This window comes from Sus scrofa, chromosome 14 (genome assembly GCF_000003025.6).
Source record: "Sus scrofa isolate TJ Tabasco breed Duroc chromosome 14, Sscrofa11.1, whole genome shotgun sequence".
In the NCBI taxonomy this organism is placed as follows: Eukaryota; Metazoa; Chordata; class Mammalia; order Artiodactyla; family Suidae; genus Sus; species Sus scrofa.
The window spans coordinates 98073541-98098419 of NC_010456.5; the positions used below are offsets into that span (position 1 = coordinate 98073541).

Sequence of the window (24879 nt, forward strand, 5' to 3'; positions counted from 1 at the left end):
TAGGTTTAAAATGCTAGTAGTGGGATTTTGTACAATAAAAGGAAAAAGATAAAAATAATTAGTAAAGCCCCCTTTTAAAAAGTTGACCAGCAGCGTCTGTTATAGGAAACTCTTGCTTATTAGAGTGCCTGGAATTAAATATAGGATAAGAACACTGTATAACAGCTGAAGTATGTTGGGCTTTTTTTTCCTACTAATAATCTAAAATTTCAGTATTTTCTAACTTCAGGTATGCTGAAACTATCATTAACACTGGAAATTAAAATTTGAGGACACAGAGAAGAAAATGTTATTTAACTATTAATAGTCCTGAGGTACTCAAAATATAAATTGCAATAACTGCAGGATCAATATTACAGCATCTTGACTTAATGGCAGCTCAGCCATTATACCAGCAACCTGTTCACTCCTGGCTGAGCTTAGTATTGATTTGTTTACTGTACCCTGCTCCTAAAAGACCAAAACCTCTACTAGGCCTCTTATTGGAATCCTTTTTATCGAATCAGCCACAACAAAAAAGACTTTGATGCTTTGACTCTATTCCTTGAAGACACTTGAGGGAGATAAAGTGATCACTTATGATTCACCTGATTTTTCAACTCTTTATTATATGGAGTAGTAAAAAACAAAAGTATAAGGTCATAATAAATCTCAGATTATTGGTCCATCTGGTAGTGACATCAAGGAGAACTCTGCAGAAGGGCGTATCTGCTTATTCAGTACAACTGCCAAAAAATCCAAAAACTCCTATACTCATCCAGAGCTTTCCTTCAGTGTTCAAGAATTTGTCTTGGAGTTCCTGTCCTGGCTCAGTGGAAACGAATCTAATTAGTAACCATGAGGACTCAGGTTTGATCCCTGGCCTTGCTCAGTGGGTTAAGGATCTGGTGTTGCCATGAGCTGTGGTATAGGTAGCAGATGTGCCTCAGATCTGGCATAGCTGTAGCACAGGTGCAGCTCTAAAAAACAAAAAAGAATTTGTCTTGAATTTGTTTATGTTCTTTATATACACTGAATCAGGAGTTATGTCTCTATGAATCACTTCCTACCTAGTAAAATAGCCTTTCTTATAATTTCTACTAAGATGATATCTTACAAGTTCAAATTCTATTATTTCATGGGTTTGGTGAGCGGTTAACTTTCATTATTCTTGCCTTCAATTTGGCTATCATCCTAATAAAGTCTAATTTTAGCATCACTCAACTCAACATGTTTTCACTAAGATTGTCAATAATTTCTAGTTTCTGCAACAAAATGATTTTTTTCACAGTATTTCTATTATTAGACATCTCTGCTGAATTTGAGCATACTCCAAGAGGAATTTGTCTCACTTCCTTAAAATCTCACCTTTCTAGTTCTCATACTTCCCTGACTATCCTTCCAATGTTATTTATCATGGATTCCCATTCATTTATCAATCATTAGATGTAGGTTCATCTTACATCTAATGTTCCATTCTTAGTCTATACTTACTTACTGCTCTCATTCACTAATGGCCCTAAATCTATATCTCCAACCAAGGCTTCCTGAGTTGGAACCTAGCAGAATCCTGCAGACCACACCCCCCATCCCCCAAGCAGTTAATTATTAGGACAATAGAAACCTAGACTCAGTCTCTGATGCACATTCCTGAGTTGTTTTATAGATATTATAACTGCCTCCAGAGGAAAAAAACTAACTGCATGATGACCAGACTGTAGCCATGACATAAGCTGCTCCAACTACAGTAGTACTGAAGCTATGACTAGCGCAGTTCCAAAAATTGGGCTTAAGAGAATGGGATTAACACTATGCCTCATAATAATCTATATTTTGGGGACATCAAAATAATTGTAGCTTGTTCTGCCCATATACATAAGGTTGCAACTAAAGTTGTCAGCAAATAGATGCTACAGACCCATGTCGACATCTTTTATTCTAAGAATGTGGTGCCCTATGTCACCATGAAAAATTACAAAAGATAGACCTTCAACCCTAATCCCATAGAAATGGAATGATGTTCTGACAAGTGGGGATTTATCAGTAGCTCTTTTTATAGGAAAACCATCCTCAGCAGGAAGCCCCTTTTCCTGTCACTTTAGCAAAGTTATATTGCAACTAACTTTTAAACCAGGTTATACTTAGCTCCAGCCCAAGCATACATTGCAAATCTTTTAATCACACAACTAGTTGCCTAACTTTTTTTTCCATAGATCAAAGTAGAAATGAAGAAAAAGTAATTAATAGATGACTAGATCTCTTCCCTATCTTCTCTTTCAGTATCTCCCAAACAGATTGTGTGACCAACTCTGTAAAGAAGAGCAGCTAGAGGAAAGTCACAAGAGTTGACAAGCCTGCACACAAGCCTGTACACAGTGGGGGATGTTGATGATTTTGATCCCCAAGTTCAATGATTAACTGAGGTTGCATCTCTATTTCTCTTCAAAAAGTTTCATGGCCAAGCAGAATCTTCAAAGGTGGTTTTTGGGGGAAGCTGAATCCACCAACTCCCCGGATTGCTGGCATTCTGATTGAAGGCAGCTTTTCCACTACCATTTATGAATAAGTAAATGATTTTGAAAGCGGTGAGTAGTGGGGACCTGATTTTTTGAGTAACAGTTACAAGCTTATATACCCAATTGTATGTTGCAGGTAGGCAAATGTTGCATATATATGAACAGACACATAAACTCAATCTGTGTTTACTCAAATAGATTTGTGTTATATAGTTTCCTTTTTACTCTTGATTCTCTACTTCTAGAAAACTAAATACTGGGAGTTCTGAAAATCTTAACTGCTAAATCTTCTCAAGTTTGGCCTTTTTTCTTCAGGCCTAATACTGCTCTAGTTGTCAGGACATCATTCCATTTCTAGGAGATTAAGGTCTAAAAACAAGGTCTATGAAGACAGTCTTTATCAGAAGTACCAAGTATGGGGAAATAATAAAAATGCAGATACTAATTTGCTTCCATTTTTTGTTTAAGTTAAAAGTTTACTGGATACCATCTTGTATAGATCACTTGTAAAACATTTTAAATTAAAATATTGGCCCCTAACTTGGAATAGCCCATTTCTTTGTCTCCAAGTTTTAATTTAGTTATTCTGGGAGCATTTCCTCCCACACTAATTAACAACTGAATTATTAGTTTTCAATAGAAACCTTTTCGAAAAGTTTTTGAAAAATGAAATACATTGTATGTTCTTGACCATATATCTATTTACCCTTTAAAATTTAAATACAGGTTTAATTCTTCCTCTTTAAAAAGGTTGCCTATCAAGCAAAAGCACAAGAAGTTTTAATCTACTTTGTTTTCATCCAAATTGGGGGTTACATGGATGGTGGTAAGAATTTAGTTAAGAAGAATAAGTCTGTTTTAGACATATATGTGTGTGTTTAATGGACTGCAATATTTAAAGAAAAATTAATTGAGAGCTACGGCCAAAAAATTTGAAAGCCACTAGTTTCCTGCAATATGCAATTTTAATAAAGGACCCCTACCGTATGAATTCTTAAAGCAAGTCAAAAAAGAGAGAAAGACTAGAAAACCTGTTTTTCTCCCTTTCCATTTCACGAGCATAAAGTAACTCTCTGAAGGTCGAAGTCTCAAATATGTGGTGTGTGATCCCTTTCTTCTCAATCAGTAAAAATAAATTTTCCAATTGTCATTCATATTTGCACTTCATTACTTTTGAATGCCAGTGCCTCTGTAATATATTAAACAGTAAAAGTCATTAAGCCAGTACAAAGTGATGCAAAGGCTGGAGGCTACAGGACTTCAGCTATTATCTCTTTGGGTTGAAGGTCTGTGCCCTTGCCTGAGGGTACACCCTCACAACAGCTTCTAAAAAGTCAGCTCCAGTTCTGCCTTGTTGAAAACCAAGTGCTTCTTCCTCTTAGATTGCATTTTTACCACCTGGGCAGTGAGTGCTCTTTAACAAGAGACCCTAATTGTCCAGCCACACTGAATGTGCAAAACCCAGAGTGAATCCTGTAAACCGTGGACCTCGGGTGATAATGACGTGTCAGTGAATGTTCAGCCAGGGAACAAATATACCACTGTGGTGGGAAATGTTGAAAATGGGGAGAAAATGCATGTGGGAGGCAGGAAGTATATGAGAAATCATTGTACTTTCCTCTCAGTTTTGCTAGGAGCCTAAAACTGCTCTAAAAAATGAAAGTCTAGTATTTTTTTTTTCTCTTTAAAAGGGGACTTGAAATATATTTGAAAGTACTCTCTGGGAGAGTTTCTGCTGTGGCTCAGAGGGCTAAGAATCCCAAATGCAGCAACTCAGGTCTCTGTGGAGGCCTAGGTTTGATCCTCAGCTCAGGTGCAGTGAGTTCAAAGATTCAGCGTTGCCACAGCTGTGGTGTAGGTTGCAGCTGTGGGTCCACAATCCTGCAAACCCTGGCCTGGGAACTTCCTTATACCCTGGGCGTGGCCATCTAAATAGATAGATAGATAAATAGACAGACAGACAGACAGAAACACTGCCAGGGAAGTTCCCCTGTGGTGCAGTGAATTAAGGATCCAGTATTGCAGCAGCTGTGGCACAGGTTGCAACTAAGGCACAGATTAGGTCCTGACTTGGGCCCAGAAAAATAAACACTGCCACTTCTCCCTTTCAATAGTTGATGGTGTAGTTTGAATTACATAGGCCTTTGGCTTCTCCATTTACCTCATTCTTGCCAGAGACTTTTAGGGGTTTTGTTCTCATTTAGGTAAAATGCTTCATAAATGAAAGGCAAGCCATCTTTTCACTGCACCACTAGGTAATGAAGCCTGGTAGAATGTTTGAGTTGAGTATGCTGACTGCTGACTTAACCTTGGAACTTCCTTCCTTCTGTTCCAGCCAAGCTTTGAACAGAGACACGCCCTAGAATGTATATGAAATATGGAATTGCTGAAGAGGTCTCACCACATAGGACAAAAGTATAGTGTCGCACCTGCCAAGCTAGAATCCAACACTTTTTTTGGAGAGGCTGTAGTGACAACACCAGATCTTTTACCTGCTGTGCCACAAGGGTACTGCAGAATTCAGTGCTTTAAATCATAAATTTCTCAACATGGAGGAATCTTTCCATGTTGCCAATTGCCTCTCCAAGCAAATGGAACAAGGTGTGTCATTGCTGCTTTGGTAGATTCCCCCACCTCGTTTTATTTCTATGTCAAATCCCAGATGAGTAGCTTGGTTTTAGAAGGAAATAAAATGATTTTCTAAGAGATTTGAAATTCTAAAAGGCCAAAAAAAGAAAAATTCAGAGTTCCATGGTACAACATATTTAGCTAGACTTTAGATTGGAAAATGGTCTCACCCTCGCTTGCATGCTAACTTGTGGCCCTCTGATGGGATCCTATTGCCTCGCTATGATGAAGCATCACATTTTGGTGGATGAACTTAAGGATACTAAAGCTCCTGGAAGTTGCCTTTCTCACTTTTCTGTTCCATGCCCATAGAACTTTTTTTTTTTTCTTTTGGTCACTCTGTAATAATAATAGCTAGGGCTTACAGAGCATTTTTGTATGCCAGGCACTGTTCCAGATTCATTCCCTATAACAACTCATTTCATCTTTATAACAATCCTATGAGATAGATTCCTCTGTGACATAATAGACTCCTTCTTTCCTTTTTGATAGCCTATGAATTCTCTAGGGTGAGGATTTTGTGATTTTGCTTTTCATTCAAAAAATGCCCAATGTTGTTGTTTGTAGTAAATAGCGTATTTACAGAGATGATGATCTAAAATAATTTTTTGTTTACTTAAGACAAAATATTCTCACTGGTTTATTGACAGTGCACTAAAATAAAACACCTAGAAAATGGAATTATACAAAACTATGGTCCTAACTAATTAGTAATTTATGAAGAAAATGGGTGGGGGAGGAAAGACAATTTTTACCTATGTGCTGTCAGCATTTTCTCAGCTTTTATGAGATGAGAGGCTGAACAAGTATTCGCCAAAACCAGCTAAGCCAGGCTTTGTGAACAAAATCCTCAATCCAGGAATCAAATAAGACTTCAGTGAAGAAAAACATTTATTCACTATTATCAACAGTTAAACACTGAAATTAATTAATTAATTCAGTAAACATTGAATTCTAGAGGGCAAATTACTGAATCTGTGGGTTATTTTGAGTTACACTAATATACTGGGGGAAGAATAGAATCAGAGAGGACTAATTTGAATCTGATTTTACCTTTTAAGAAAGCTCTTTAATCTTGAATAAAACATTTAACTGCTCTTAGTCTTTTTTCTAAATTTTTTTCAAAATGGGAATATAATCTGCATTGCAGAGACACAGTATGTATTAAAAGAGCTGACATATGTAAATTATACAACCTATAATAGACATTCTATAGACTGGTGGCTACAGTTATCCCTGCCTCCCTTTCCTCTTCTCTTAACATGCCAACATTGATCCACCCCTTTGCTTGTATCTAAATTTCACTAGGTAGTGGCCAACCAGAGAAAGACTTGACTTTATTCACTACCTTAGTTATTAAGCTTAAAAGTGGCTTCCAAAATGTATGGATACAAATAGAGCTTTTTGTGCAACATTTGGGATTATATCATTTTTCTTTTCCATTCCTCATTTCACCCCTGATACTGGATATAGCCACCAGCTTGTCCTTATTCAGTCTTATCTGAGGCACCATTTCTAAACCATTTTAGAAGTTGGAGAGAAGGTATGATGAACATATAGCAGGTATCACCCTGACAAAGCGCCACAGTTGATGAGTGGATGTGATAAAGGTTATGTCAACACATGCATGATGAAGGGTTTTATTCTTTGTACACAAAACAGAATAATTCTATTTTTTTTTGCATCAAGCATACTTTTACAAGGTATTTTTTTTATTTAAAGAGTATCTTCCATAGATTTATAACATCTTCCAATTAATTTCTTTTGAAGTTTATTTTTAAAATAATTTGGAGGTGTTAAGGGCAATGTTTTAGTTGGTACCTAGGCAAAGAGAAATACAGAATTAAATATTTAGCACCATCTCTCATCAGAGGGTGAAAGGAAATCTCTAATTTAATGTACTTCTGAATGATCCATGAGTAGCATTCTATAGATTCTACATAAATCTATAGAATTGAAGTGTGCTATCTTAAGGATGCAAAACAAGTTTCTATAAACATGATCTCTCTTTCTTTTCCTTCTATGTAGTTTAAGTTTTAAACTCCAAAGGTAATACTTTTTAGAAATAGGACAAAAGTCAACTATTCATCAAAGCACGACTTTATAACTTCAGAGAAGACAAGCTATCATTCCTGCTTTTTGTTTTTGTTATATATGGCAATTTGGAGAGAAGCATTTATTTCTGAGGGCACATGGGCTTCATCTGAATTAAATTTCAAATTGAGCCATGATATCAACACATACATATTAATAAACATTCTTTTAGGTCTCAGTATATTAAAATATAACAACTCCCTTGAAACTCTTAATTCCAAAAGGCAAAAATATGGATTTTGATAGTCATTTACCCCTAGTCTAATTACTCTACCAGCCTACATAAGTCTTACAGCCAGCAACCAACACAATGAACTACTGTCCTAAGCTGTGAGTTAATATATAGGATATTGATTTGATATATTGACTCTTCCTTCATCTAAGATGGTCTGGGCTTCAGGCAAATAGCAAAAGTTCCTAAAATTAATTAATATAGTTAACCGAAGCAAAACACTAATGTCAACAGAATCCTGGTTCTACTCATTAGAGACGATTAGACTGTCATCCACTTGATCCCTGGCTATGGTTAACTTCCAGCTCAATTCATCAAGTTTATTACAATACCTCAAAATATCTGCCCTATACAGACAGAGTATCAAAACAGGGTATTCAGGTATGGTGACTACATATCCGTAAATATCACCTTAAACAAGTAAATAGTCATATCTTTCTCAACACCAAAAGAAGGTAAAAGCCATCATATTTTTATGAAAGAAGCAACTTGTAAATCAAGGGCTAGATGAACCACAAAGAATATGCTCTTGTGAGTAAACCCTTCGACTGGGAAAGTTATAGAATAGGCAGAAGGAATTCTACTTGTTTATTCAAAATGAATCTCTTTATGTGAGACTGAAATTTAAAATTATAGCAGAGAACTGAGATATAGCTCTATTAATGTCTATGAATGTGTTTACAACCTTAGACTATCAACATTGAGAAAATGTAGATAGAATTCTAAAGATGAATCTATGGATATATATTTTTTTTCATATCTCTCTACTTGCTCCATGAAAAAAACGCTATGGTTTCCTATATAGAATATATTTCTTGGGACCAGAAGGTAGCTATTTAAATGTTTTTGTGTGTATGTGTGTGTTTGTAAGGATTCTTTATGTATTAAAGACATTAACCCTTTGACTTAAAAAAAAAGCTTTCTTTGCCATGTTTTCATTTTGCCTCTCTGAATGTTGGTGTAGTAATATGAAAAACAGATATAACTTCATTGAGATGAGTTTGTTACTATAAATAAATTATTCCAGGGAGTTCCCTGGTGGCCTAGAGGTTAAAGATACAATGTTATCACATGCTGTTCTGCATGACAAGGGTGCAGCCAAAAAATAAAATAAAATAAATAAATCCAAGGAAAAACACTGAAACTGTAAATATTTCCCAAACATAAAAATAAACATAATTATGCAGTAAGTTCTTTGAGATCAGGGATTGTGGTTCATATCCTCCAACCAAATTTAAGCACCAGGTATGTAACCTTGTAAACAGAAGGTGAATTGTGCACAGTTTGGATTAAAATAATAAAAATCACATGAAAGATTTTTGGAAGGGAATTTTGATGGCACACATCCATAACTGAAAACTATTTCATGAATAATTTAATGTTACTACTTGCATTGACATGAAAATTCTAAAGTATAATCCTGCCCTGAAGAAGGCAAGGCAAAAAATGCATGCTTACAGCTAAACTACTTGATTGAAAATGGCAAAGGTGGCCCCTGGAGTAAATGCATCATGTCAGATTACACAGTTATAGAGTGAAGATTCAGTAAATATCTATGGTTAATATTTAGAATTGGGATTTCACACATGGACAACCTGATAAGATAAGACACCACTGGTAATGTTAACAACAGCCTCTACTCTGTCTAGGCTACTGAGCAGGTTAAAATATTTATGGGGAGGAAAAAAAAGAGGCATTATTAATTTACTTAGTAGCAGATGGTAACAGAAGGGTAAGACTCATGCACTCTTGCACTGAAAGAGCCTCCTAATGCCTTGTGCTGCACTTGGAGTAATGGATCCAAAGTCAGCTGCTCAGTTTATGGTGGCAAATAGTATGTATTTCCACAGCACTTCCCTACCAAAAATTTTTCTGATTTTGTCTCTGGCTCTGAAGCACCTGCACAAAAGTTGGGGTCTCTATTATATTAAGGAACATTTCCTCCAAATGTGTTTAGATTCAGTATAGTTCCTGATCACTCATTCCTTTGGCCCATCAACCTAATTCTTGATCTTGAAGTCCTAGAGTCCATTTAAGTAGTGCTTACTGAAAAGCTATCACCACCTGCCAACAAAATACTGTGCTAAACTATTTATGGCCGAAGAAGACAGGTTTAAGCCACAAACCCCATTTATCTTCATTTATTGAATGTTTACCCTTGTTAGGTACTTTAGACATCATTTCATTGAACTCTCACCATGTCCCAGTAACTCCATTTTTATTGATGACAGATGAACAGCTCAAAGAGAACAGGTCACATATCCAAATTCATAATCAATACCAAGAAAGTACTGATATAACCATTAATAACATTAGAAATAAGCATATTAATAGTTTCAAAGCTCTGTGTCACTTGCTAACTGTGTGACTTTTGGCAAACTGGTCTTCACACAAACTAGTGGGATCACCCTCGTGTCTTGGTTTCCCCTGAACGGTCTTGGTTTACACCTGTTGTCCCAGAGTCAGTGTCAATAATACCCCCTTTTCAGTTTAGACAACAAATTATATAGCCATCCCATCCCTAAGCATCAACTCCCCCAAGAATAGACCAAGGAAAGAAAAGCTCTCTCCTCGCAAGACTATTGCAGAGAGCCAATATCATGATAAAGGTAAAGCTCTTAACAAAGCACATAACACACTATTTAAAAAAAAAGTTTTGTTATTATTATTATCATCTCAAAATAAAACATGAGCATGTTCTGGTAGAAAATTAATACCAGCAGGGTCTGAGAAGACTCATAACTGGAGCACTCAGTATCCCCATCTGTGTGTAAGAGATACAGTGTGCAAGATATAAAAAACTGCAAGTAGGGACTGACTTATGGAACCTCTTGTAGGGCAGGATGAAGAGTTTGGTCTCTCTAACAAAGATTTCTAAGATGAAAATTCGTATCATATCTCACAGGGAAATAATTCCTACTGCAGTATCTTCCACCCCCCCATCCTCCCAATTCCATCACTCCCACCCAGTCCATCAGCAAGTTCTCTCTTGATCACTCTCAAAACCATACACCAAACATATGCCCTTTCCTCCATTTCCCCCATGAGCCTCCTTAGCCTAATCACCACCATCTCTCCTCTAGAACACTCCAGTAGCCCTGGCCCTGACCACTCTCCCTGCTTCCACTATGGTACCCCAGCCACAGTCTATTCATCACAGAAAAGACAGGAACCTTTCTTTTTTGTTTGTTTCTTTAATTCAACTTTTTGTGGGACAATTTTAGATTTACAAAAAAGTTATAAAGATGGTACAGAGTTCCCACATGAACTTCACCCAACTTTTCCAATATTAACATCTTGTATAAGCATGGCATGTTCATCAAAACTGAGAAACTGGTACATTCCTAGTAACTGAACAATTAGGCAAATCTTATTTGATTTCACCAGTTTTTCTGATAACATCCTTTTTCTGTTTCGAAATTCAATCCAGGTTACAATTTTGCATTTAGTTGCTGTATTTCTATAGTCTTGTTCAATTCCTTTCTTTTTTTTTTTTTTGGCCTTTTCTAGGGCTGCTCCTGTGGTATGTGGAGATTCCCAGACTAGGGGTCTAATAGGAGCTGTAGCCACCGGCCTACACCAGAGCCACAGCAAAGAGGGATCCGAGCCGTGTCTGCAACCTACACCACAGCTCGAAGCAACGCCAGGTCCTTAACCCACTGAGCAAGGCCAGGGATCGAACCCACAACCTCAAGGTTCCGGGTCGGATTCATTAACCACTGCGCTATGAGGGGAACTCCATAGTCTTGTTCAATTCTTGATAGCTTCTCATTCTTTTATTGATTTTTCATGACCTTGGAAGTTTTTTGTTTGTTTTCTTTGGCCACACCCATGGCATGTATGTATTCCTTAGCCAGGGATGGAACCCACACCACAGTAGTGACCTGAGCCACAGTAGTGACAATGCCAGATCCTTAATTGCTATGCCACCAGGGAACTCCTGGCCTTGAGAAGCACTAGACAAGTGTTTTGTACAATGTACCTGAATTTGGGTATGTCCAAAGTTTTCTCATGATTATAGATCCAGAATTTAAATGTCTTCCTCATCACATCATATCAGCAGTAATGTCTTATTCAGTATAGGCTGCTATAACAAAATATCAGAGACTTGGTAGAAACAAACAGAAATTTGTTTCTCCCAGTTCTGGAGCCTGGATGTCTGAGATCAGAGTGCCAGCATGACTGGGCAAGGGCCCTCTTCCGAGCTGCAGGTTTCTTGTCGCTCTTCACATTGCAGAAGGGACCAGAGATCTCAGCACCTCTTTTATAAAGAAAGATACTGATCCCATTCATGAGGGCTCTGCTCATCTAATCAACCTTGCAAAGATTTGGCCTCCCAATATCTTTAGGTTTTCAGCTGATAAATTCAGCTGGACACAGATTCAATCTATAACAGTACATAGAAGGTCATGTTAACCTGCATCACTTGGTTCTGGTGATGTCTGCTGAACTTCTTTACTCCATAGTTCCTATTTTTCCCTTTCCGTGCTCTCTCTGTCCATTAGAAGCAAATGACTTAATCTTGCCCACACTCAAGAGGATGGGAATGAAGCTCCATTTCCTGGAGGGGGGCAGATCTACACTTATTCTCTGGAATTTATCTGCAAGAAATATTTGCCCCTCCTCCCCCATTTATTTATTCATTCATCCGATTATTCATTCATCGATTTAATTATGGATTCATGGTTATCTATTATATAACATAATTTTTAAAAGCATAGATAATATATTGTTGCTTGTCTGCTCAAGATACCCCAGTGGCTTTCCTTCACACTAAAAATAAAATCCTGGAGTTCCCATCATGGTGCAGGGGAAACGAATCCGACTAGGAACCATGAGGTTGTGGGTCTGATCCCTGGCCTCGCTCAGTCAGTTAAGGATCTGGCGTTGCCGTGAGCTGTGGTGTAGGTCTCAGACATGGCTCAGATCCCAAGTTGCTGTGGCTGTAGTATAGACTGGCAGCTCTGACTGGTAGCTCCGATTAGACCCCTAGCCTGGGAACCTCCATGTGCTGCAGGTGTGGCCCTGAAAAGACAAAAAAAAAAAAAAAAAAAAGAAAATAAATAAAATCCAAACTCCTTAGTCCTCTGACAAAGCCTATACAGGATCCTAGTTTGTGATTTGGTTTCGCATCACTTCCTTCCTATCCTTTGAGCCCACAGTAGCACAGCTACCCGGGCCTCTGCTTGAACTCACCATATTGTTCTGTTCCCACACTGGGATTTTAGACTAATTGGCCTCTGCCAGGAATACTTCCATCTCTGATCTTTTTGTCGCAATCTCAGCGTAAAAGCCACCTTTTCAGAGTGGCCTCTCCTAATTACCAAAACAATGAATCGGCTCCAGCCGTTCATACTCTTTTGATAGCACTCATTATAATTGGAAATCACTACTATTACTTTAATGCATCAGTTTGCCGTCTGTTTCCTCCTCTCCCTCCCACTAGAATGTACACTCACTGAGAACAAGGGCTTTATGTCACTGTGCTCAGCACTCAGAATATCTAGAGCATAAGAGATCATAAACTGTGATTGAAATATACACAGAGACATGAACGAAGGAGTGAACTGAGAGCCCAGAGACAAGAAGATGAATTAGGAAAACAGTACAGTTATCAAGGCAGGAGGCAATGGAGACTTGCATTTCTAAGGACAGTTTACATTTCTTTGCTGCCCCTGCTGTTGATCATAGGCTCCTTATTCAATCATTTCTAAAGATGTTTCCCTCCTTCCCTGAGGATCATCAATCTCCTACTCTGATTTAGGCCATTGTCTATAGTTAAGCAACAAATCCACATTTATATTATATCAGCACAGTGACCAGTTTTCAAAATTAGGTAGCTTCCCTCTCAGCTGACTCTGTGTCCCCTCCCTGTTTGACAAATCCTTCCCTTGGCCTCCCCATCTTCTGCCACTGCTGACAAACGATCATCAAAGCCATGATTCAGAATTCATCTATTCACAGTATGGAAACAGACAAAAGAGCGGGGAAAGCTCTGGCTGCTATTTGTCTTCCATATGCTTTCCCGGTCATTTTAGGGCTAAATCTGCTCCATTTTCAGACCACGGCATGTTGCCCTGAGGGTGCTTTCCTGGGAAGAACCAGTTTAGGACCCTACAGGCCCCTTCAGCTTGTTCACCTTGCCTGCCACTTCCTCCTCTAGGCTCCCAATCACGGTGTGATTTTCATACTTTATAGAAAGCGATGTTATTGACAAAAACTATCCTACCTTTACTTTAGGGGAGATCAACAGAGAGAGGAAACCGGAAGTCAAGAAATAAAGCACCAGTTTTAACTCCATCTTAAATCCATGTTGATTTGTGAGTACAAATGTAATACTGATCTCTGTAAGGGATGTAAAAGCAGTAGGATGCTTAACCACAGCCAGAGATAAAGCCCTGGCATTTCCCAGCTCCTAACAGTAGTGTGGGGGTTATTAACAGACTCACCTATCAATGTCAGAATAGCATCTGGGTGGTCCCTTTGCCTACTTGCAATGCGCTGTTTGTATCTAACTCTGGGCTTTGCCCTGTTCTTTCCCTCTGCTTGTAATACTCTTGATCTCATCTTTACCTAGATAACTCATCCACACTTGGGTTTTTGTTTCTTTGTTTTCGGTGTGACTTTTTTTTTGCTTCATCTGAGACATGTGGAAGTTCCCAGGACAGGGATCACACCCATGCCATAGCAGCACCCCAAGCCACAGCACCTCCCCAAGCCACAGGAGTGACAATGGCAGATCCTTAACCCACTGAGCCACCAGGGAACTCCTTTGTGACACTCTTAAGAACCAATAGTAATAGCCCTTGAACTTCTCATGTTCTGGCAGTCATCACACTTAATGAATAGTTCTTGGTTATTTTCCAGCTTTCCTGCTAGACTCATAGTTCCTTGAAGGTGGGAACTAGAGTGATGTATTTATTATCTCCAGCTCTAGGATGGAACCATCACCTCAGAATAGGGTATGAGGCAGGACAGTTAAATCTTGGACTATTTAATCAAGAAATATTTAGAAAGTATTTTTACAATTTACTTTCAAGAAATAAGCTCCTTAATGGAAGACAGTTAATTACAAGATGAATGTCTCAATGTGCTGTTCATAGTAATATCCAAGAATTTGCTGTTATTATGTCCCAAGAACAAAAATTTAAAATTCACAGGATACTTTTAGTCTCCATTGCATCAAGGTTTCCACTGCTATAATCTGAATGTCTACTACTGTTTTTTTTTAATAATTTTATTTTTATTTTTTTCCCAATTTTATTTAAGATACAGTTGACAAATAACATCGTATTAGTAGTTTCAGATGTACAAAATAATGGTTGTGCAATATGCCACAATAGGCTATTGCGTGTTTGGTATTTGACCATGTCTTCTCCTTTTAACTTATTTTCAGCCTATTCATTTCTAATGAAACACCTGGAAGAACAGGTGTTTGAGCTATCTGCTAACTGTGAATTCTTCTACTTTAGCATATTTAAAAAGAAGAAAAGCATAAATAGAAATTTCATCAATCAGAATTCTTTGAAAGGGCAGCTTTCTTCCCTCTTTGAACGCTTAACCTATTGGAGCAAATCAGAAAAATAACCTGAGAAATCCTACATTTCCATGTTGCTATTTACCTAATGTTAATGCTCCTATAAAATATAAATTATCCTTTATCCACAAGTTCTTTTTAAGCTTGCTGTATTATTCCTTTTTTTTTTTTTTTTTTTTTTTTTTTTTTTTGGCTGTGCCCCCAACATGCAGAAGTTTCTGGGGCCAGGGATTGAACCTGTGCCACATCAGTGACTTGAGCCACAGCAGGGACAACACTGGATCCTTAACCGGCTGAGCCACCAGGGAACTCCAAGCTGTGGTATTATTAACGGCAAACAATATTTTATGAGAAACAACAACACAAAACACAAAACAAAAACTCCATTTTTATAATGTACGTCAACAGGAAAACAGAATTTTGTATCCAGGCAGCTTTTTCTGGAGCAAGTCCATTCTGTTTACTGAGGACTATCTTATTAAATATGCTTCCCCTGACATTGGGAGAGGATCCTTGTCCTTTTAAAGAAGAAAAGCTATATAAGTAGGTGAGCAAAAGAACAGCTTGCTGAATAATGCAGTTTTTAGTATTAACAACGGAACAGCTATATCCATACTGATTCTAATAGTTCACATAGCGCTTGTTACCCTGGCAACCCAATGAATGATAGCAATTACAGGGAAACACATGTTGCACTTGTTTCAATACATCCTATTATAGTTGGGGCCTGGAAACTGGGGAGGCTCATCTGTATGCTCAGTCTGGGGATGCTGGATTATCCAAGCAAGTGGCCTGGAAACCTGTTTCCAAGAGATATACGAGTGAAATGTTTAAAAAGATTTGGGGTAGATGTTTAGGTCCTAGAACACCAGAGATCGCCCAGAAATCTTGGGGTATATGAATGTCCAGATACTTCATCTCAGTTTTGAAAAGTGGCCTGGAGAATGGTAGGGAATGTCAGGTTTAATTTTAAGGTGAAGCCTCTCAAATGTCCAGGGCAATCGCCAGAAACCAGGGATAATGGTTTGTAAACTAGAAGAGGTAGTTTACTGCTTGACAATGTAACAAAATGTTTAATTACTTGTGAGAGGCTAATCCTCATCTGCTCTCCATGGGGTGGGAGATAGGAACTGATAAGAAGCAAGCAGTAGGAACAGCAGATGGTGGAAGAGAAGCAGTGAAATGTCTCATTTCACCAGAAGTGGAGAGATATCAGGGCCCATCAGGCTGCAAACCAAAGGAGAGTTATGATGAGACATGCTCAACATTCACAAGGCAAAGCCTCAGCCTTCATGGGAAGTGAGGTTTGGGAAGAGGAGAAGAAATCTCTTCGGCTTCCCAATAATTCCAGGCGATGTGAGCTTCCAAGACTCACCTTGTCTTACGACAAGATTGCAAGATTGCAAATTCCTGGAAAAGGAAAGGACACGCAAGTGTGTACAAAAACAACTATACTTTCAGTGATTATCATTAAAGGTAATACGCATAGTCATGCATTTTCTAAGGAAGTTTCAAACATTTTTCGCATTCTGATTTTCCAAATTAGGGCTCTTGACATCATCCCCTCAGAGACAAAGCAAGGTGTGTCCAGGTAAGATGAATACAAGGGCAATTCTTCCTCTTCCTTTAGGTGGGAGGGGAAGTCAACAGGATAGAAGATCCAATAGTAGTAACTATAATAGCAATAATGATAATAACATTGCTATTATTAACACGCTTTTTCTAATGTGGTCCTTGTAAATTTACATTTTTGGCTACTGAATCACTCACCCCATGGAGCAGTTACATTTCAGAACATGTAAAAATACCCTCCACGTGAGTACATCCTGTCCATGAACTCAAATGAACTGTGTCTCCAAGTGAAGTCTATAGGCCACTAAGGGCTTGATTCCAGATGTTCACTCCAAATGCAGATGCCAGGGCTCTTTTCCCAGAGTTTTTGCTTTAATGCTCCTATAGGGGACCCAGGAAATCTGTAATGTAGTGAATTCAAACAGCGATTGCTGATAGATGCTAATTTGATTGAGAATCTTTTTGTTTTTAAATCTATGAAGCCTGACAAACACTAGAAAAGTGAACTCTAAGTTGTACTTAGTGAAATACTTTTGTCAGCAGAGGGGATGAAGCACACAGAGTAGATGAAGTCCAACAGTGTGAAAAAAAAAAAAAGTTGAAAACAAATACACTCTATTATCCTGTTCTCTAGTTTCCTTATTCATAGAAGATTGAAATTATTTGTTTCATAGATATCCTTTAAGAAATGCCTTATAAACATATGACAGCTCATATAGTTGTATGAGCAGAGGGAGAGGGGTAAAAAGAGAATGGGGATGTACGATAACATTGGCCTGTCATTTGCTCTTTTTCACTAAAATATATTATAGTTGATGTTTCCATATGTGCACATATAGATGTTCCTCATTTTTGAAACAATTGCACATAATTCCATAAATGACAATATATTTTTAAAAATAGACAGCTATAATAAATGTAATTCATCTAATTCATTGCTGATATATATGTTGTTTCTGGCATTTGTGACTACAGGCAATGATGCCTCCCAACATTTCAGAACTACTGATCCAAATAATAATAAGGATAAGGATGGTTCAGTCTTTCACTGACTACAGGAAGGAGTCCTGATGATTATTAGTGTATCTGCCATTCTCTTACATACAGTAGCACACCGCAATTTCACTGTTAGTGCCTAGAGCATTCTTCTACATTTTAATGTGATTTTTTTGCCTTCTAAGAAATCTTTCTTCTGCCTTTCAAGAGATAAGAGAAAGACCCATTTCTCTCCTAAAACTCTACCCATTTTGACGACCCTCTTCTTTTCATCAGCCTCTCTTTGTCTTGAATGTGTTTTAATCTTCCACTTGATTGAGGGTCACCGCAGAAGGGTAACCCATGCTCTCTCATGGTGTATACATGGGTTTGCTGGCCACTCTTCTCTGTGCAAAGAAATCTAGACATCCTATATGATAAATGGAAGAAATAAAAATAATAGTGTACACAGCTCTATTGGGTTTAAGTGGCTGTCTTTCAGCTTCTAAACACAATTGGGAATTCCAAATAACATTTGGATGTCTTTTTCTAAAGAGACATTGGAAGCTGTATAATAATGTTGCTGTACTGCACAAATAATAGACTGACCCAATACTTGCTTTACATAAATCCATATGAGCCTGAGGTATACATAATGTTTTAGAGTCTGCAGAACACTTTCATATTTATCATCCTAGTTTTAAATCTAGAAAATATTCAATCTATTTTAACACCCTATTTATAAATAATGCCTTCTGAACTTCCAAACGTGAAATGCACAATTTTAAGTGTTTCTATTTAGCATAAACTCATATATATCTTACTCCACATATATTTCTTTCTTCAGAGTGACAGTTGCAATGTGAAACAGCTTAAATTAGGAGCCATCTCTGTTTTACTATTCCCCTCTGTGAAATAATTTAGGGTTTCTAGGCACTCTGGTTTTATAAGTAAGCAGCCACAAAAGATTAGAAAAGAATTCAGCACAATGAATTTTCTTGGCAAAATAATATATTAGCTAAATGTCTATTAAATCACCTGTGCCACCGGCAGCTGGTTTTATGCTATACATTAAATGACAAAATAAGTCTTTGTGGGTATTTTTCAATATTCTGTCATGTGGTTATAGATTTTAGAGTTTCTTCCTGTCAGTTTTATGCTGCATTTCTTTACAAAACTGACAGGCAGCTGACAAGGCAAGAAAAGTTAGAAATATGTGGCTGGTGGTGAAATTAACAGAATTTTTCCCTTGGGGGAATATAACATTTTTTCCAAGTGCAGAAAAATAAGTCAGAATCTTCAGGAATAAACTACTTCTCTTAGTCAAACTGCCTGGAGTCAATTTATTACTTACTTTCTATAAGCAAATGATCTAGCCTATCTGTAACTATCTAGATAACTAAGGGTGCCTCAGTTTCCTCAGTCACTGAAAAAAATTCAGAAGGTCACTGTGGAGGTTAAATGAGTAATTATGTATAAAGTACTTAGTACAGTGCATGGTATTATAATTGCAATAATAATAGCTTGGACTTATATTGTTCCAGGATGAATATTAAATAGTGCTCTAGGGTCTTTTTTTTTTTTTTTTTTTTTTTTGCTTTCTTTTCTATTTTTTTGCTTTTTAGGGCTGCACCTACGGCATATGGAAGTTCCCAGGCTAGGGGTCGAATCGGAGCTGCAGCAACCACAGCCACAGCAATGCAGAATCAGAGCTATGTCTGCAACCTACACCACAGCTCACGTCGATGCTGGATCTCCGACCCACCCACTGAGCAAGGCCAGGGATCAAACTGCAACCTAAAGGATACTAGTCAGATTCATTTCTGCTGCACTGCAATGGGAACTCCTAGAGTCTACCTTTCTAAAAAGACACCTGGAGTTGTATAACGATACTGCTATATATTAAACCCTTAGTTTTCCAAATAATATCGTGAGTAAGCATTCACAGTTGACAATAATTTTAATACATATCTGGAAATGGAAAGACTATTTAGAGAGAAAAGAACACTATAAACCTATTGCTGTCATGGTTTATCATGATCTTTGCCATCCCAGATCTATTTACTAAAATGTTTACTTCTATCTTCACTCACAACTCACTCTTCTTCCAAGTTAACTTTTACGACAACTCATTTCAGCTCCTTTCTCACTCAACCACACACAGTTACTGACAGCTTCCTCCCACATGAAGAAAAAGCGCTGATGACTTCTCAAGGATGAAGACAAAAAAACTTTGCGGTAAGTTATCAGAACTGCCTAGGAGCCACCAGGAGGGAAACCAAAGGGAAGGCAACTTCATTTTGTTTCTCATGGGGTTGTTCTTTCCAGGAGCAAAGGACTCGTTCTACTTACACAATAGGAAACATACACTTACACTTTGAGTCAAAGCAGGAGGTTGGAAAGTAATGAACAGGGTGGATAGCAACTACAGAAAGAAGAATTAAAAAAAAAAAAATGGGGAGGGGAGTTCCTAATCCTAATGAAAGTGATGAATCCTAAACAGCTGGGGTTCAATTCCTGATCTAGGAACTGAGATTCCCACAGTAAGCTGCTGCACACCATGGCCACAAAAAAAGGGGGGGGGTGATAAAGTATGTGAATAAGATAGGTCATCTGAGGAAGCTCAAATGATATAACCAGTTACTAAGCCTGAGCCCCACAAAAACAGGACAATATGTCAAGGCATCAACAGAGGCTTGATACTATTGTCCCTGGTTAGTAAGGTATTAGGATGTTTCACTTGTGAACACAAAGTCATAGCCAAAGGTAAAATCATATTTGTACCATTTTCTCAAAGTACAAGTAATATTTGAATTTAGTTGCAATACTTAATTTAACTAAGAATTAAGTTTGGTTATGCTTTATTTTTTATTTTTTTGGAGCATTAGAGCTGCCAGTTATTAGAGGCTTCAAATAAATGCAATCAGTGATAAGTAATATAATATGATATTTTATATATTAAATACACACACACACACACACACACACACACACACACAGAGAGAGAGAGGAGAGAGAGGAGAGAGAGAGAGAGAGAGAGAGAGAGAGAGAGAGAGAGCCCTAGCATGGTAGAGAGAAATAACACTCCTTTTCTTAGTAATAAAGGGAAAATTTCCTTTTCATCTTCTACCTCAGCAAAAGGGTCAGAGGGTAAACAGTAGTTATATTTTCACTTTCTACATACCTCTCAGGAAATCAAACAAATCAAAAATGCATTTGGAAACTGTCTGCTTATGTTCTGTATTCTTTATCTTGTCTGACAAAACGGAAACTCCTTGCAGGCACAGCTGTTCTGCCGCAAATCTGAATCTGAACGCCATAAATCCTCAGGAAAAGTTCCAAGAGAAAAGCTCATAAAACTTTCTAGTGAAAAGTTCGATTAAAGCAGGAGTCACATTTCAGTTCACATTTAACCACCCCCCCCGCCCCCCCCCCATTGTCAGAATCAGTGCCTACCTTCCCTTCCCCACAGTACATGCTCTGTAAGTATTTACAGAATAGAGGCTAAATCAATTTTTGCTGCATAATAAATAATAGTATTCTAAAGAGTCATCAGGCCTTTGCTGATTTGAAATGTGTGAGACAAGTTTCCTTCCTATGGGAGATGCATATTTTTTCCTGCCCTCCCCCCTTCTCCCCCACCCCATCTGCAGACACCTGTTTTCAGGAGCATTTCTTGGAGCCTGGCCTCCCTGTGGAAATCCTGCAGGTGAGAATGAGCGCCTGCAACAATTGCTCCATCCTGGGACCTTGGCAGCAGACTCCAGGCCACTACACTGGCAGAGAAACACCTGCCCTTTCTTTTTTTCTCCCTGCAGGTATCAGCTTCTCTTTCCTGCACCCCTCGTGGGCTGTGGCCTAACACACACAATTCCATTTTCAGAGCTAACAAAAGACTGAGCTCCAGAGGAATAGGTCATTGGCACTTCCCTGTCTCCCCGCAGGCACTGGCTTTGTTCCCCAGAGCCAGGAGGGACCTGGTGAACACCTGGAGGTGAGTGAGAGGAACGCCTCTCCCTGTAGGCTGTGCGAGAAAGCGTGCACAGCTATTTCAAGGTAAATGTCAGACAGTGGTGATTTGATGATGAATGGAAGAACTGTTACGGTTTATTATTGTACCATTAAACTGCCAGCAATAGAATTATCAATATGTTTATATGAAGAATGGAAACATTGCGTATTTTAAAATGTCTACTCTCAATCTTCAAGAAAGTCAAACATCATGTGTAAGTGTGAGCTTTCTGAAGACGGTGAATGAGTGGCCAAGTATTTCTTCACTGTTTTATCCCAGACCATTTCTCCATCTATAAATCAATATATTAAAGTTTCTATGACAAGTACGTACTTTTGGAACTAACATTTCTTTCTGGCAGAGACAGTGAGGATAATGTAGAGAAATGTGGAACAACCCTCCCCAGTGGGAGCCACATTATCAGGGACCTCTTTGTGCTAGCAAATAAGGGGGGTTACCTCCTGGAACTTACAAGGGTCTGTGGGGTCCCTCCCACTCCAGCTGATTCCTGGGCCCCCGCATAGTGATATTAGAGTCTCGTTATCACCCCAGATCCAATCTGTTTTTCCATGTTGTACTGAACCATGGATAGACATCAGGGGAGAGCTAACCTCCCTCTCCCAGGAAGCTGGGGTCAGTACCCAGAGAAACAAATCATCCTCTTTGTTTCTGTAGATCTGTAGAAAGCAAATCAAAAGACTACGAAAGAGCCCCTTAAACGCTGGTGGACTGGGCAGAAAATTCTAGCAATCTAGTTATTCAAGCAGAGGAGAGAGGGAGGAAGAAAAAGAGAGAGGGAGAAACAGAGAGAGAGAGAGAGAAGAAATATGGGAATAGAGCATCTGAATGTGTTACAATTGTCCATTCTTTCTTTTCCAGAAGATGAATGCAGTACTGCATGTTATGGGCTAAATTTTGCCCCCCTACACACACACTCACACACACACACACACACACACACACACGCTAAATTGTGCCCCCTACAACACACACACACACACACACACGTTCATATGTTGAATTTTCTACTGAAGCCCTAACCTCCAATGTGACTTAGAGATAAGACCTTTTAATGAGGTAATTAAAATGAAGTGAAATATAAAGGTGGGGCCTAATCCAATATGACTTCTGCTTTTCTAAGAAATGAAAGAAATTCCAGGGATCTGCACTCACAAAGGAAAGGCCCTGTGAGGATACAGCTAGAAAGTGGCCATCTGCAAGGAAAAGACAGAGGCCTCCGGAGAGGCCTCTGGAGAAAGCAGATATGCCAGCATCTTGGACTTCCAGCCTCCAGAACTTGGAGAAGGTAAAATCTGGTTGTTGAAGCCACCCAATCTGTAGGGTTTTGTTAGGGCAGCTCAAGGAGACAAATGTATTGCTTGCAGGTTCTGAGAGACAAATTAAAAATACCATCCCTGGAGTTCCCCTAGAAGCTCAGTGGTAACAAAACCAACTAGTATCCATGAGGATGCAGGTTTGATCCCTGGCCTCGCTCAGTGGGTTAAGGATCCAGGATTGCTGTGAACTGTGGTGTAGGTTACAGATGCAGCTTAGATCTGGTGTTGCTATGGCTATGGTGTAGGCCAGCAGCAACAGCTCCAATTAGACCCCTAGCCTGGGAACTTGCATATGCCACAGGTATGGCCCTAAAAAGACAAAAGAAACAAACAAACAAACAAACAAAAAACACCTCCCCTGCTTTTTATTACCGTGGTTAGAGCTGGTTTTTCTGCCTGTACCAAGAAGAACTAGTTACCACATTCCTATAAACATTGAATTTTACACTTTTATCTAATGTCTGACCCTGGGGAATCTAACTATTTGATGGCAAATTTGAACCAACACACTGAAGCAATGTTTTTCAAGGATCATTCAAATGTGATAATAAATCCAAAATACATTCTGTCATACCAGTTTTTGTGTTGTGGTCTTTAATAATCAGAGCCCCAATCAAATATTTCAGAGAGGCTACTTTCCTGTAACTTGGTATAAAGATAGGCTTGCTCTCCAGGCTCACTGAGCCTCTGAAGAGAAATAACAGCCTCCCTTCTAAAGTGAACGGCAGTTCAGACATTTCTCTGAAGTTAGGTATTGGATTGTTCTGGTCCCAGAAAAACAAGATTTGCAAGCTGTTCAACTTAAACAGGATGTCTTTATTCAGGACCCGACTTCAGGGCTTGTACTTTTCTGCAGTTTATGAGGACACTTCCTTCCTCTGTGTTCTTTTAGGTGACAGCCTGAAGCAAGCAAGAACAGGGAGCTCTGCTTCTTCTCCAATTAGTTCTGCTTTTCCACATTTGAATATGAGGCCTCTGTCTATCAGAGCATGCTCAAAAGTAGCAGCACTAATGGAACCTGAACATGACTGCAAACTCAAATAGGTATCCCGTGGGCCTGACCAACATGGTATCCATTAAGCCTGGATCCTTCACTATCAAAGTTTAGGCAGACCCTTTTAATAAAAATGAATAAGTGGAATTTCAGCCAACTCAGTATTTGAGGAGTGTACTTCCTGATTGATTATAAGAACCCCGTGAACACCAAAAATGATCACTGAATTTCTCATTGAAGTGTCCTATGGAACTAAGTCTAAAAATTACCTAGCTTCTACTACAAATCTACCACAAATTAAAATGGCAATATTCTCCAAAGTTGTCTTTGTACAGTTTTTAAAATAATATCATCTGATAACAGACCATTAGTTCATCCAGTCAAACCCTTTCAAAGATAAAAATGAAGATATAATTTAACCTCAATAAAAAAAATAAAAATATGGATGTAAAAATATATAGCATTAGACTAAAATTTGGATCTCTTTCCACTTAAGATGTGCTTCATCTGTTACAAGGGTAGATTAATAGTTATCATACAAAAGAAATAATGATAAACATAAATTTTTAAAGTATTCCACACAAGAATTCAATGCAAGTGATGTTATTACCACTTAAGCGATGCAGAATTGAAAGCACAGAGAGGTGCAATAATTTGTCCAAGGCTACACAGAGATATACTGAACTAGGCAGCTGACTCAACCCTCTGATTAAAGTCTGTTCTTAGCCCCTTTTCAAAAGTGCTTAGAGAAGTTTGTATGGGGAAGTCTGAAGATCTAGTTCTCACTACAAGACAGGCCAGTAACTAGGCATCTAACCCTGCTCAAGTCCCTCATTTTCCCAAATCTTTGTCTTCTTCATCAATTAAAAAAATGTGGTTGTACTACATAGTCCTATCCAGGGAGAACATTTGGTTCTGTTCAATCTTGAGTCCTAGAATGGCATTTTTCACAGCAGGCCCAAATTCATGTAATCTTTATCTTGCCAATAAAAGTGATTTATCT

General features: G+C 38.4%; 1 protein-coding gene across 3 annotated transcripts in view; it reads right to left on the minus strand.

Moving 5' to 3' along the window:
• Positions 1-24879, minus strand: part of PRKG1 (protein kinase, cGMP-dependent, type I) — a 1234550-nt gene that overhangs the window by 515010 nt on the left and 694661 nt on the right.